The sequence below is a fragment of the Sus scrofa genome, chromosome 9 (assembly GCF_054392235.1).
Source record: "Sus scrofa isolate SSC_HxYL_T2T_F1_AM1 chromosome 9, Sscrofa_HxYL_maternal_Yorkshire_Landrace_v2.0, whole genome shotgun sequence".
NCBI lineage: Eukaryota > Metazoa > Chordata > Mammalia > Artiodactyla > Suidae > Sus > Sus scrofa.
The window spans coordinates 29,123,044-29,138,591 of record NC_139391.1 but is presented as its reverse complement, the minus strand read 5'-3'; the positions used below and the strand labels follow the sequence as shown (position 1 = coordinate 29,138,591).

General features: G+C 34.0%; 2 long non-coding RNA genes across 4 annotated transcripts in view; one reads left to right on the top strand and one right to left on the bottom strand.

Moving 5' to 3' along the window:
- The window catches only part of LOC110255421 (uncharacterized), a 1,062,594-nt gene that overhangs the window by 382,850 nt on the left and 664,196 nt on the right, over positions 1-15,548 (bottom strand). The window lies entirely within an intron of this gene.
- LOC110255422 (uncharacterized) overlaps positions 1-15,548 on the top strand; it is a 56,459-nt gene that overhangs the window by 1,460 nt on the left and 39,451 nt on the right. For all 3 annotated transcript variants that reach the window (XR_002335599.2, XR_014816724.1, XR_002335596.2), the window contains exon 2: positions 3,878-3,972. This is a non-coding gene — a long non-coding RNA (uncharacterized LOC110255422). The remainder of the gene's footprint in view (positions 1-3,877; positions 3,973-15,548) is intronic.

Here is a 15,548-nt window from a genome sequence, read left to right as displayed (position 1 = left end):
TGACAATTTAACCTCTTCTCTTCCAATTTGGATAACTTTTATTTCTTTTGTCTGCTCTGGCTAGGACTTCCAAAACTATGTTGAATAAAAGTTGTGAGAGTGGGCATGTTTGTCTTGTTCCAGATTTTGGTGGAAGGCTTTCAGCTTTTCTCCATTGAGTATTATATTTGCTGTGGGTTTGTCAAAAATGGCTTTTATTATATTAAGGTGTGTTCCCTATATACCCACTTTGGTAAGAGTTTTTATCATGAATGGATGTTGGGTTCTGTCAAATACTTTTTCTGCAGCTATTGAGATGATCATGTGGTTTTTGACTTTTCTTTTATGAATGTGGTGTATGATGTTGACTGATTTGTGTATGCTGAACCATCCTTGTGAATCTGGGATGAATTCCCCTTCATCGTGGTGTATGATCTTTTTCATATGTTGTTGGTTTCAGTTGGCTAAAATTTTGTTGAGAATTTTTGCGTCTGTATTCATCAAAGATATTGGCCTATAATTTTATTTCATGGTAGTATCTTTGTCTGGCTTTAGTATTAAGGTGATGGTGGCTTCATAGACTGTCTTGATATCCTGCTGTATAGCACTGAGAACTCTATCTAGTCACTTATGCTGGAGCATGATGGCAGATAATGTAAGAAAAAGAATGTACATATGTGTGTGTGATTGGGTCACTTTGCTGTACAGTAAACCATCTATAATGGAAAAAATAAAAATCATTTAAAAATAAAAATAAAAAAATAAAAGTAGTAGGTGCTTTTCTGGGGTGGGGGGAATTTATGAGTAATAGTTATAACTAAACCCTATTACAAGGGGTTCTGTAAGGCGTATAGTTTGTGAGGATGCCCATAATGGAACAGGGGAAGCTTGGTAGTCACATTTAAATAGGTTTCACACTAGATAATTTTTCTTACTAAGTTGAAAAACAAGAATATATAAACACAGATTATGAATAAGAAAACTTATTTTAACTGTAAATAAATGAACTGTTAAGCAAATTGGAATATCAAATAGTAGCGTCTCTGTTTAAATATTCCACAACTGACACTAATGTGGGTTATTCTCATATATTTGTTGTAAGGGCTCCATGTTTTCACTAAGTCCTACTTGAAAAGGATGGAGAAGAAATAGACTGAGCTACACCTACTCCATGAATTATGCACAAAGAAGAGCTGCTTTGACCAGAGAAGAACAGAAAGTAAAGGCAGAGGATGTATTAGTAACAGTTATACCAGAGATGTAAAAATAAAGAAACTGAACTTAGAATGGGACCAATCCATTGGTCCTAAGCTTACCATTTCCCCCTTTGTCCATATACCCATACATTCATTTATTCATCAAGTAGGTTTTAAATATTAAATAAAAGTTGTGAGCCAAGCACTACCTCTAACAAAGAAGCTCACAATTTAGTAAAAAACAAAATCACCTACACAGATAAATCACAATGTAACTCGGGAAGTGCTGTCCAAGCTTTAACAGAAACCTAGTATTGTGGAGTTAGAGTCTCTCTGTGGATGGGGTGTTTTAGCTGGGTCTTAAAGAATGAGTAGGAGTTTTCCAGGGATCCTCAGGAACGGCACACGTGCAAAGTACACCTTGGAGTATGGAATGTTGCAAACTGGTTTTCTATATCCTTAATACTTGAAGGACAGCTTGGCTTGATATAAAAGTCCTGGCTCATCTGTTCTTTTTAAAAATTTCTTGAAAACATTGCTTTTCTGTTGCTTACTTTGTGCATTTTTTTTTAAAAAAGTAAGTCATTTTCCCTTGTAAGTTATTTGATGTTATTATCTGAAGGTCCTAAGAAACTTTTCAGTCTTTTAATTTGAATAGTTTTATTAGGATATGTCTCAGAATTGATTGTTCTGTTCAATATTACAAGGTACCTACGAGCCCTATCAAGGTATATTTTCAGATCTTTTATTTCCACAAAATTTCCTGGATTATACCTTAATATTTTCCATTGTTCTACATAGTTAGTCTAGTTTTGATTTTCTCTTTAGGCTCTCTAGTATTCATATGTTAAATATTCCTTTCATGTACTCCATTTACTCCTTTACTCATTTCTTGAATTATTTTCATTCTCATGGTTACTTTTCAACTTTTCTTTAATCGTCTTTATTAAATACATGCAAATATCCTCCTCCTTGGATATCTTGAAATATAATATTTATTTCTGAAATGATCCAATCTTTTCGTCTTATATTTATTTCCTGTTTAATCAGTTACCATTAAATTACTTCCTATTTTTGTCTACTACTGTTTTAATTTTTGAATTTCTGTTTCTGGGTATACTTTCATATCCAAAAGGCTTCAATGAAAAGATGCAATTCCATTTGAAGAATTGTATTACTATCTTCTTCTGATATCTTGAGAAAAAAATTTCAACTGTAACACTGTGATTCACATTTTCTGTTCTCTTCTTATGGTAGCTTTGTTAGACATTCATTTGCTTTTTATTCCTTATATTTAGAGATTTGTGGAAAAGATTTCTAGATTACAAGTGTCTTCTTCTGATTAAAGGAATGAATTCTTTTTAATTGAAAAAAATTTGGTGAGAGGAAGGGAGTGAGGAATATGTTCTTTTTATTTTATCTTTTCAGATTCTTAACTAGCCTTCTTATTCCTTTCTTTCCCTATAATGCTTTGTCCCCAAGGTTAATTTCATAGTCTTTGATTACTCGATTATAATCCAGAACTCATACTTTCTCAAAGATGATATTTCCACTCTTCCTCAATTTTAAACCCTTTCCTACTATGTATAAGTTGTACTCATTAGTTTATACTTACTATTTGATTTTCTTCTACTAGCATTGATTATGTATGCATTTCCTCTTATTTCTTAATGCCCATAACTCTTTTTCATGGAATCTCCACTTTGAAGTTTGGTTGAGAGTGATGTTGGAAATTAATCCCTTATAGGTAGTTTCATTTGCAAATATTTTCTCCCATTCTATGAGTTGTCTTTTCATTTGGTTTCCTTTGCTGTGCAAACACTTTTAGGTTTAATTAGGCCTGCTTTGTTATTTTTGTTTTTATTTTCATTATAGTAGGAGGTTATCAAAAAAGATACTGTTGTAATTTATATTAAAGAGTGATCTGCCTATGTTTTCCACCAAGAGGTTTATAGTATCTGGTCTTACATTTAGGCCTTTGATCCATTTTGAGTATATTTTTGTGTATGGCTTAGAGAATGTTCTAATTTCATTATTTTACATGTAGCTGTACAGTTTTATCCACACTACTTATTGAAGAGAATGTGTTTTCTCCATTGCATATTCTTGTCTCCCTTGTCATAGATTAACTGACCACAGGTGTGTGGGTTGATTTCTGGCTTTTCTATCCTATTTCATTGACCTATGTATCTATTTTCATACCAGCAACATACCATTTTGATAACTACAGTTTTATAGTATAGTCTGAAGTCAGGAAGTGTGATGCCTCTGGCTTTGTTTTTCTTTCAGGATTGCTTTGGTTATTCTGGGTCTTTTGTGTTTCCCTATAAATTTCCTTTTTGTTTTTTTTTCCTTCTAGTTCTGTGAAAAATGCCATTGGTAATTTAAAGAGGTATTTATTTCCCAACTTGCATGTAATTTAAAGGTTCGATTCCTAGAACTACCTAAATTGTGGTCCATGTGTTTTTATTTGTTCTTCCTGCAGGTTTGGATGGATATTTGTAAGGAATTTAAAATCAGAGAGCTGCCATTATTCTCAATACTCCTCCTCAAGTATTTTAAAGGACATTTGTTTATATAAAAATTTAAAAAATGACATTCTTAAATGGAGATATTCTGGCTTGGGAGAACTGAAATACTGTGAATAATGTTATAAAAAGTTCTTGAACTTTTGTAACATTGCATCTGACAATATTTTACAGGATCGAAGTCTAAGACTAGAAGTAAAGAGGAAATTCCTTTCACTTTAGTTTGAAGAAACAGATGAGACTCTGGACAAAGACTGCAAGCAAAGGAAGTAAGTACATTATACTAGTTTGCAACCCTGAATTATGATGATAGGCTGGATTAACAGGGGAAGAATAATAGTAGGAAATCTCTTGAGGATATCTGCACTTAGGAATGCTAGAATATATTAATAGAGCATCTTAAATAGCCAGTGTGATAAATGATAAGCAGGAGAGATCTGTAAAACATATAAACATTATTAAGAACAGGAAGTGGCCAAATATGAAAAAAATGGTTTTATATGCCTTTTAGAAATTATAGTTCAGATTATACTTATTTGTGGATTAAAATGAAATGTTTGAAGCCTAGATAATTTGTGAACACTTCATAAACATATTAATCTATTATTGACCTCAGTTGCAAATCATTGAACCTAACTTGAATTTGTGGAAGTAAAAACTGAGGAAAGTATGATGTTCAGAAGGGTAATTTTAGGCCTGGTTTTTGTTATGACCTAAGGCTAGATAGTTCATATAGATCAAATAGTCAGATCTAGAATAGATACTAAGATGATCATTGCATACTTATTATAAAATGTTTAGCAAAATAATTACACATGATAAGAACTCAAAAATTGAGTAATTTTTATAATTAATATCATTTTTTAAAATAATTTTAAAAATTTTCCCACTGTACAGCAAGGGGGTCAGGTTATCCTTACATGTATACATTACAATTACATTTTTCCCCCACCCTTTCTTATTTATATAGGGTTAATAACATATGTGTAATATACACTTTTCTGAATTTAAAATCTAAAAGTGATTAGCCGAATAAAAATAACTCATTGTGTGTGTATATGAATGCTGTGTGAGGATAGATTATACATTTATGTATATGTCTCATATTGTGTGTATATTCTATGTTACCTGTTAAAACCATTCCAGTTATTCAAAAATTAGTATAGTCAAACATATAACTTTTTGCTTTACTAAAATAAATCTATTTTATTTGGAACAGTGTGGGAGAAGTTCAAGCCTAAGGATGCTCTCAAAAACTACTGTGGTTTTGATGATAAGCAGTTAAATTGAGGTAACTTCATGAGAGTAACAAGTTTTAATATATGATAACTACTTTATGAAAGACAGGATGGGAAAGAGACAGTTAAATGCTCCTCTATGATCATAAAAATGTCAGATCTTAGCCTCAAATCAAGTCAAGAGTCCTGGATTTAACTGAATCAGACTGTGGAGAAATATATGCCCCAGGGAATTGTTGAAAGCAATAGAGCATCCAGTCAGTAACTGGTATGATAATGGACAATGACAGTACAAGATAGTCCTGCTGAGACCACTGTCATCCCAGGGTGACTGTGAACATGTTTAAGGCTATATACCCTCCAAGGAACAACATCAGATGCCTCACATGGCCGGGCACATATATTTCCCTAAAATGTTCCAACCAGTGACAAATGTACAGAAAACAATAGCTACTACTTGGAAGAATCAAAAGGAAATAGAAGACTTGAACAATATTATAAACAAACTAGACCTGGTAAACATCTAGAGAACACTCCACCAACAACAGTATAGTCCATATTCTTTTCAGGAACACATGGAACATTTCCCAGAGAAGAGCATATGCTAAGCCATAAAACAAATCATACTATATTAAAATAACTGAATTATACAAAGCATATTTTCCAAAAACAATTGAGGGAAATTAGGAGTCAATAACAGAAAGAAATTGGGAAATTTACAAATATGTGAAAATTGAACATCATATTCCTAAATAATGAATGGGTCAAAAAGGGAATTATAGGGAAAATAGAAAATACTTTTTTTTTTTTTTTGGTCTTTTTGCTATTTCTTGGGCCGCTCCCACGGCATATGGAGGTTCCCAGGCTAGGGGTCGAATCGGAGTTGTAGCCACCGGCCTACGCCAGAGCCACAGCAACGCGGGACCCGAGCCGCGTCTGCAACCTACACCACAGCAATGCCGGATCGTTAACCCACTGAGCAAGGGCAGGGACCGAACCCGCAACCTCATGGTTCCTAGTCGGATTCGTTAACCACTGAGCCACGACGGGAACTCCGAAAATACTTTGAGACAAGTTAATGACAACATATTTTACCAAAGCTTACTGGATGCAGCTAAAGCACTAATTAGAAAATTATAGCTGTAAATGCTTAAAATTTAAAAATAGAAAATCTCATATCAAACAATTCAACATTTCATCTTAAAACACTGGACAAGAAGAACAAAGTCAACTCAAAGTAAGAAGAAGAAAGTGAATAATAAAAATCAGATTAGAAATTAATAAAATAGAGAACAGAAAGAGAATATAAACAAAACTAAGAATTGGTTCAAGATACACTAAATTTACAAATTTTTTGCTAGACTGAAAAAGAAAAGACTCAAATACTAAAATCAGGAATGGACCAGAGGGTATTACTACTGACCTTCCAAAAATAAAAAAGAATTTGTAGAGAATACTATTAACAATTTTATGCCAATAAATTAGATAATATAGATAAAAATAACAAATTTGCATAAATACATAAACTACCAACACTGGCTCACGGAGAAATAGAAATTACAAATAGACTTATAACACGTAAAGGGATTGAATTAATAATTAGGGAAAAAACTACCCACAAAGAAAGCCAAAGCCCAGGCTCAGACTACTTTATTTGTGTATTCTGCCAAATAATTCTACCATTTAAACAATTAATACCATTTCTTCACTCTTAGAAAAATAAAGAAGAGAAAGAAACACCTCTCAATTCTTTCTCCAAGGTCAGTATCACTCTGATCCAAAACCAAATTAAGACATCATGAGAGAAGAAAACTGCAGATTAATATAACTTTTAAATATAGAAGCAAAATTCCTTAACAAAAATAAGCACTTCAAATTCCATAATATTTAAAAAAATAGGCACCACAACCAAGTGGAATTTTGGCCAGGAATGCAAGTGTTAGTTTAACATTTGAAAATCAACTGATATAAAACAACATATCAATAGGCTAAATAATTTTTAAATTATTGCAATAGATACAGATAAAGCATTTAACAAAATCCAATATTGCTTCATGTTGAAAATACTCAACCACTTATAAATACAGAGGACTATCCTCAACCAAATTAAGTCACCTACTTACAAAAAAAAAAAAAATAGATAGCATGATACTTAATGGCAAAAAAAAAAGAAAAAAGAAAAAATCATGCTTTTCCCTTAAAATCAGGACTAAAACAAGGATGTTCTCTTTCATCATTTCTATTCACCATTATATTGAACATTCTAGCAAAGGCATTAGAGCAAGAATGGTTAATAAATGTCATCCAGATTGAAATAGAAATAGTAAACTATTTTTCCAAAAGACATGATTTTGCAAATAAAAACTGAGAAAATCCACCACAAAACTATGAAAGCCAGTAAACAATTTCAGCAAGGTTGAATCCTGCTAGATTGCCACAAAAAATAATTTATGTTTCTACATACTAGCAGGGAACAATTCAAATGTGAAATTATGAAAACCATTCAATCTATAATAATGAAATATTTAGTAATAAATTTAATAAAATAATTTCAAGACAAATACTCTGAAAATAATAATAATTGATATAATTAATGACAATATAATGGAAACACATTCCATGTTCATAGATCGGATGATAATATTAAGATGGTAATAGTCCTCATATCTATTTCCAGCTTCAGTGTAACATCTGTCAAAATGTCAGTTTCCTATTTTGTAGACTTAACAAGATGATCTTAAAATCCATATAGAAAGTCAAACGACTCAGAATTTCCAAAATAATCTTGAGAAAGAACAAGGCTATAGCATTCACATCTCCTTATTTCAAAAACTTCCTATAGGAGTTCCCCCTATGGTTCGTCAGGTTAAGGATGTGGCATTGTTTCTGTGGCTTATATATCTCTGGCCTAGGAAACTTCCAACTAGGTGCAGCCAGAAAAGGAAACAAACAAACAAACAAACTTTACAAAGCTAACTATAGCTCACATATATCAACACATGAGATACTGGCCAAAGGATAGGCCTATGGTTCAATGGAACAGATTTGAGAGTCCCAAATAAACCCTTTCAAACAGTCGATTGATTTTTGGCAAGGGTGCCAAACAACTCAAATGAATAAGAATAATCTTTCCAACAAATAGTGCTGGTCAAATTTGTTATTCACATGCAAAAAAATGAAGCTGAATCTGCATGTCACACCATGAGCAAAGATTAACCCAATGGATCAAAATCCTAAATGTAAGAGGTAACACAATAAAACTCAAGAAAAAAAAAAAGATTTTTTTCTGGCCTTGGACAAGAAATTGGTTTCTTAATTTTAACATCAAAAGCACAGGCAACAAATGAAAAATATACAAATTATACTTCATCAACATTAAAAAATATGTGTGCTCCAAAGGACATTATTCAAGAAAGTAAAAAGACAGGCCACAGAATGGATGTACTTATTTATAAATTTATATCTATATGAGGCTTGTATCTAGTATACATAAGAATACAACTTAATAATGTCACAAACTATCCAATGAAAATGGTCAAAGATATATATAAATGGCCAATAAGTATATGAAAAAATGGTCAGCCATATTATCCATTAGGGAATTGCAAATACGATTCTCAATGAGGGAGTTCCCATCCTGGGGCAGCAGAGAGGAATCCCATTAGTATTCATGAGGATGCGGTTTGATCCCTGACCTTGCTCAGTGGGTCAGGGATCTGGCATCGCCATGAGCCTATGTGTAGGTTGCAGATACAGCTCAGATCTCCCGGGGCTGTGGCTATGGCTCTGATTCGACCCCTAGCCGAGGAACTTCCACATGCCTCCAGTGTGACCCTAAAAAGAAAAAAAAAATTCTCAATGAGATATTACTTCATTATCCACAATAGGAGGGCTAGAATTAAAATGAAAGGTAATGTCAGAGTTCCCATAGTGGCTCAGTGGGTTAAGAACCCGACATAGTGTCTGTAAGGATGTGGGTTCAATCTCTGGCCTCACTCAGTGAGTTAAGGACATTGCGTTGCCACAAGCCATAGCACAGGTGGCAGATGTGACGCAGAGCCCGTGTTGCAGTGGCTGTAGTAGAGGCCTGCAGCAGTAGCTCCGATACAACCCGTGGCTATATGCTATATGCTGCAGGTGCAGCCTAAAAAAGAAAAAAAAAAAAAAAAAAAAAAAAACAAACAGGTAATGTCAAATACAGAAAAGGATGTAGAGAAATTAGAGCCCTCATATGCTGGTAATATGAATGGTTTTTTGGTAAATGATCTGATAGTTCCTCAAAAGTTTAAACATAGTTATCCTACTCCCAAGAGAAATAGAAACATATTCATTTACACAAATACTTCTACTGAATGCTCATAGCAACATTCACAAAAAGCCAAAATGTAGCAACAATCTAAATGCTATTTACTGATGAATAGATAAACAAAATATAGCCTATATATAAGATACAAATTATTTTTTAAATAAAAGGAATGAAGTTCTGGTACAAGCCACAACACTCATGAAAATATCATGAGTGAAAGAAGTCTGTAAAAATGACCATGTATCATATGATTCAATTCAATTCAATATGAAATACCCAGGATAGGCAAATCTAGAGATACAGAGAGCAGACTGGTGGTTGACTAGAGCTGACTATAGGGAATGGGGAGAAATGGTAGATGATGGCTAAAAGGTATGGTGTTTTCTTAGGGGATGATGAAATGTTCTAAAATTGATTGTGGCAATGGTTGCATGTTTCTGATTCTACTAAAAACCATTGAATTGTTCTCTTTAAATAGGTGAATTTTATGGTATATGAATTATATCTCAACAAAGCTATTAACAGAAAAAGGTAAATTATCTCCTTTAGGCATTATATTCCTTTTGTTCTTCTGAAACTAAGGAATAGACCCTCAGTGTACTCCAAAATACAGAAAGTTCAAAATAAATATAAGCAGGAATGTTGATCATTTTCTTCTCTGCACACACACACAAAAAAAATGGAAAAAACAATCAATCAGATTTCACAGGGAGCCCAGAAACAGTAGCTAAATTGAGCTCCCCAAAGCCTGGAAAGCTTTCTGGAGACATATAAATACTGTGAGCTTCCTCGAAGTTTGTTCAGAATACCAAGATGGCTTGAGAATCTAGCTTATCTTGTTAGGCTATTTGTGATGGAATTTACTTCAGGACTCAGCATCTCCTTGTCCATTTTCCATGTGTCTCTTTTCATTTGGTTTTAATTGCAATTAATTATTTCTCGTTCTCTGGATCTCTTTTCCAAATTCTAGACAGAAAAAAAAATCTGATTGAATTCCAATTTAGGCACAAATTTTTGTTAGCGTAATGATTCAAATGTAATTTTCATGAGTTAGCATGAAGCTCTGTATTTCTGTGTTTTGTGTAAAGACATGACCCCTCAGGAGAAATTAGCACAAATATACATATAACATGACCATGTAAAATAGTGTATATCAGTTGACTCAAAACTGCTTCAGGAAACAGAAGTTAAGAAAAAAATCATGTAATAATATTTCAGCTGAACCAACTGTTTTCCTCTTTATCAAAAGAATCTTTATCAACTAGTTTAGCATTCAGAGAAATATGTTCGTTCAGTTAAATAAGTACTAAGTCTGTAATTGTTTGGAACTAGCCTGATTCTGGATATAACATATAAATAGGATAGAGTCTCTTTTTCAAAGTTTAAAACTAGATAAAGAAGTATCCATTACAAATACAAATAATTTGTATTGGATTACAAATAATTATTTTTTTTTACAAATAATTCCTCCAGCTGACTTGTGAAGTGAAACTCTTCCATAGTCTTTGGTCTATCACTAGCGATTTATTTATTTATTTATTTATTTATTTATTGCTGCATATGGAAGTTTCCAGGCTGTAGTTGCCAGCCTACACCACAGCCACAGCAATGTGGAATCTCAGCCGTGACTGTGACCTACACCACAGCTCATGGCAATGCCAGATCCTTAACCCACTGAGCAAGGCCAGGATCAAACCTGCATCCTCCTGGATACTAGTTGGGTTCATTACAGCTGAGCCACAACTGGAACTCCCAAGCTTTTTAAAATAGTCATTTAAGCTCAATGTCATCATTTCTACCAGTAACACAATATTTTGCTATCAAAGAAAATATTCTCAATGCTATTATTTTAGATGCAAAGATAGAAATTATTCAAAGTCATTAATATGACCATTAGTGTCCCTGGCTCTTGTTTTCAATGTACTGCAATTCAACTTCTGTTTTGAATACAAGCCTAAAATGTCCATATTGCATCACTGAAACAGCAGATGTCAATTTGATAAAAACACTTTTTAATCCATCAAAGAGCTATGCCTAGGGTAACCATAAAGTCAAACATGACTGCCTTAATTGCTTGGAGATGAGGCTTTCAAGGTCCTTTAAAGATATGAGGCCATGTCATAAACTATCTTTAAAATGATCTGCCCTCCAATTTTCTAATTTCTAAGTGAAATTGCTTAGCACCTTGAGGGGTTGGGGAATAACCATTAAAATAGGCATTCAAAAGAGAATTTACTTTGAAAGGAGGGGCTGTGATGAGAGTACAAGGAAATGAAAAGATCAATGTTAACTACCAACTGATATGGCTTCACACATATGCTCCTTGTGAGCCAGAAGTTGTTCAGAGTTATAGCAATTATAGGACAAGGGCTCATCTTTAGGATTATGAAGCGATAGCTTCATATCTTCTTATACATGCTGTCAGCCTCCTCAACATTCAGTACTTTGTGTGACAGCACTCCATCAACTTGCAGAAAAAGGAGCCAAATAGCAGTGATTACTTGGATTCTCACACTGACCAGAGCTAACTGAGTTTTTATTACCAGTTCTTTAACCTTAAGTGCCTGAATTATTTTGAAAATAGATTGAATTAAGTAAAGTTAAAAAGCTGGCATGATAGAAGAAAAAAATGAATGGTGTGTGATCAGTAAAAGTAATTCATTATTTCTTTACAATAGCACTGTCAAGGAGCAGATTAAAGTGTATTTTAACTCATCAAAATAGCCATTGAGCATTTGTTATATACTTGATGGGAGAAAATAATTTTTAAAAATAGTAGCTAAAAGAGAACATACTGATAGAAGTGCAGAGTGCAGCTGGAAAGGCTATTAGTGAGAGAAAAGAAAAATAGAAAGTTAAAAAAATTTACCTGGTACCATTTAGCCTACAGTGTTAGCAAGTGGACAAGCATAAGAAGGCATTGATTATAGCACATTATGTCAATTCATGTATTAAAATAATTGTCATTGAAATATTTTTAAAAGTTAAATCTTGATAAAGGATGGTGATACAATTTGAAAAGAGCTTTATAGGAACATCACATTTTTATATGAAATAAACTTTAATTTCCACGCAATTCACAAACATAGAATGCCTCTAATGCTACAAAGCTAATGAGATGCTACTGTGTGTCTCTGAGTGTGCACTCACATATTACTTATACAGTTAAGTTTTACTTAGACACAGACAAAAAATTATGCTCTATTTTTGAACAGATTTATTCAGTGTAGTTTACCATGAAAGGGATGGCTAGTATGGTTCCTTGAAATAAATGATAGCATATGCATAGTGAAATAAATGATAGTATATGAGCAGTCAAAAATACTTCTCACATCTTCAGCTGAACTATTGTCTTCTTAGAAGTAAATGCAAATCAAAATATCCTGCTTTACTCAGCAAGGCATGCTCTTTACCTTAAAATGCTGACCCTTTTTTCAAGGTTGTATATAGCTAGGGTCATTGTCACATTATGTAGGCAAGTATAAAGCAAATCGTGAGAGTCAATGGAGAGTTTACAAGGCTTCAAAATATCATCCTTATCACCAATGACAAAATGAGTTCTCTTTCATACTAATTCTTTGGGGTTTAAAATGGCTTGGTCTAATAAGATATTCTTTTTTAGAATGAAAATACTCAAGGGACTGAAACATTTCATAAGTTGTTATCAGTATTCTCATTAATGATGTTTAAGTGACAGCTAGTGGAGGTGCCTGAGGGAAGACAGGGCCTGGAAGGCTGGGCACCACAGATGAGCAAACGGAGTCACAGTCTGGGCCCAATACTGTCCTTAACAGTTCCCTACTCTGAATAATACTAAGTTTCTCCTCCTTATTTCATTTGACTGGTTTAGGTCAACAGCCTCACTTTCTTGGCCATTAACTTTCAGGCTTCTAAGAGACCAACTATAACATATTTGAGTGTACCAATATAAAGATAACTTGAAAACAACTGGCTTTTCTTTCTTTTTCTTTCTCTTTTTTTCTTTTTCTTTTTTCTTTTTTTGTTTTGTTTTGTCTTTTTGTCTTTTCTAGGGCCAGACCCACAGCATATGGAGGTTCCCAGGCTACAGGTCTAATCAGAGCTGTAGCCACCGGCCTACGCCATAGCCACAGCAATGCAGGATCTGAGCCTCGTCTGTGACCTACACCACAGCTCACAGCAACACCGGATCCTTAACCCACTAAGCAAGGCCAGGGATTGAACCCACAACCTCATGGTTCCTAGTCAGATTCGTTAACCACTGAGCCACAGCGGGAAATCTGAACTGGTTTTTCTCTTAACATTTTTTAGTATATTCAGCATCCTGTAAGCTTGGTTTATATAGGAGTTTGGAGCTGAAAAAAAAAATCTTAAAAATAAAGTGACCTTTCTTCCTCCCTAGCCCTACTCTAAGAATAAATCAGCTTAAGATTTCAACTCTTTAACTATTTCTTCTTATATTTACCTACAAGTTTCAGATCAGTCCACTCTTAGACCAGGCAAGCATGGATCTAGTTCCAGGAAAATGGCCTAACATCAGATCATTCCCATTGGGCAATGCAAATATTTCTTTCTCAGGATCTTATGAGATTAAACTGTCATGATGGTGCTGACTTGCTGATTTGGGGTGACTCTCGTTTATGTCAGACATAGAACAAGTTCAGACTCTTGGCCTAGACCCTCACATATAGGCCTGTGAAGTGGCTCTCACACATTCATGTTCCAATCATCTTACCACTTCAGGTCAACTGTACCCAAATGTGGGGTATATGGTTATGGCGGTGGTGGCAGGATTTCTCTACCCTATGGGCTCCTTTGCCATCAGCACACCATGGTCAGTCAGTCTTAGAGGAATTGGTTGTACCATTTCCAAGGGTTCTTAAGACTGTTCCTACATAATACTAGTAGGCTCTTCTTATCCATTTTCTCTAAATGCCTGCAATGACAGAGCAGCTATCATGCTTCAGGGACAGTCTTCAGCAGTGCTCGACAAGAGACAAGATACTCCTCCTATGAATGGGATTACTCTTCTTCCTCCATTTAACTCCCCTCATTTAACTTCTGCTGTGTTGCTGGATATAACGTAGGGGTGTGACCAACATCAAAAGAGATCACATCCTAGGAATGTGGGCAGTAGAATCTAAAGCATTCCAGAAAAGATATGGTTGGGTGATATTATACATTTACACTATAAAATTCTGAATTATAAATTTAACAAAAACAGAAGACTAATCTTCATTCACTTGTTCCTGTGTACTCTAGATAAGACATGCATCTGTGATCACTAGCAATGTAACACACCAGCAGCTTTTCAGAGTCATTAGAAACCAGCATTCACAGAAGTAACAGTGCAACCATCATGAAATAAGTGGAATTAGGGGACTGTAGAGCAAGTTCTATTGTCTATTGTTTCAGTACACAGGTTCTGAAGAAACATTATATCATGAGAAATAACAATATTGTTATCTTTTTTCTCATAAGGGTAGGGAGATACAAAATTAGCCACGAATGGTACTTTTAACAATAAAGACCACAATGCTAAGATTCTTAGACAAATAGAAGGAGATGATGGCTGGACATTTTGACACTTATAAACATGTAAATATCTCTTCTCTACATCTGTAATAAATCAAACAGAGATATATAAGATGGGCCCATGTACTCTGTCATATGTTTTAAATCAAAATGTTTACGTAAAAAAGGACACCGTTAAAGAATTATCCTGTGTCCCAGAGGAGGACCTATTTATTACTTAAAGTGCTGCTATCCCTTGATTTCACAATTTAAGGCGTTATCTAATGACCTCCTTTGAAGATCAGAAATCATTTTTTCAATTCTTAAACATCATGGCCTATCCTCATGCAGAAATACTTCCCTTAACTCCATACTAGCAACTTCATAATTTTTTAAAATATTTCATGTGTATATTTTTATGATTTTGAGGATATTGTTTCATGATTATATTTTATTTTACAACATTTGCTTTCCCTAGAATTTGCTCATTTATAAAATGACGATAATAAAATTGCTAAATTAATAAGGTTGTTGTGATGTTTAGCAAATTAATATACACAAAACACAGCAATTACCTGGTGCAAGTTAGCACTACACTAGTATTTTCTACTTTTATATTAATACTTAGTTTGCTCAGCATTTTTTCTTTCTCCAAATTCCCTGAATATGGTCAGATGATCAAGAAATTATAGAATTCCCCTCCCCAACAGACACTCTGCCACCTTTAACTGCAACCTTCTTAAAAGTGTTCCATCTTCCTGGGAGATGCTTCCAGTCTTCCTTTCTACTGGAGACTTGCTAGACTACA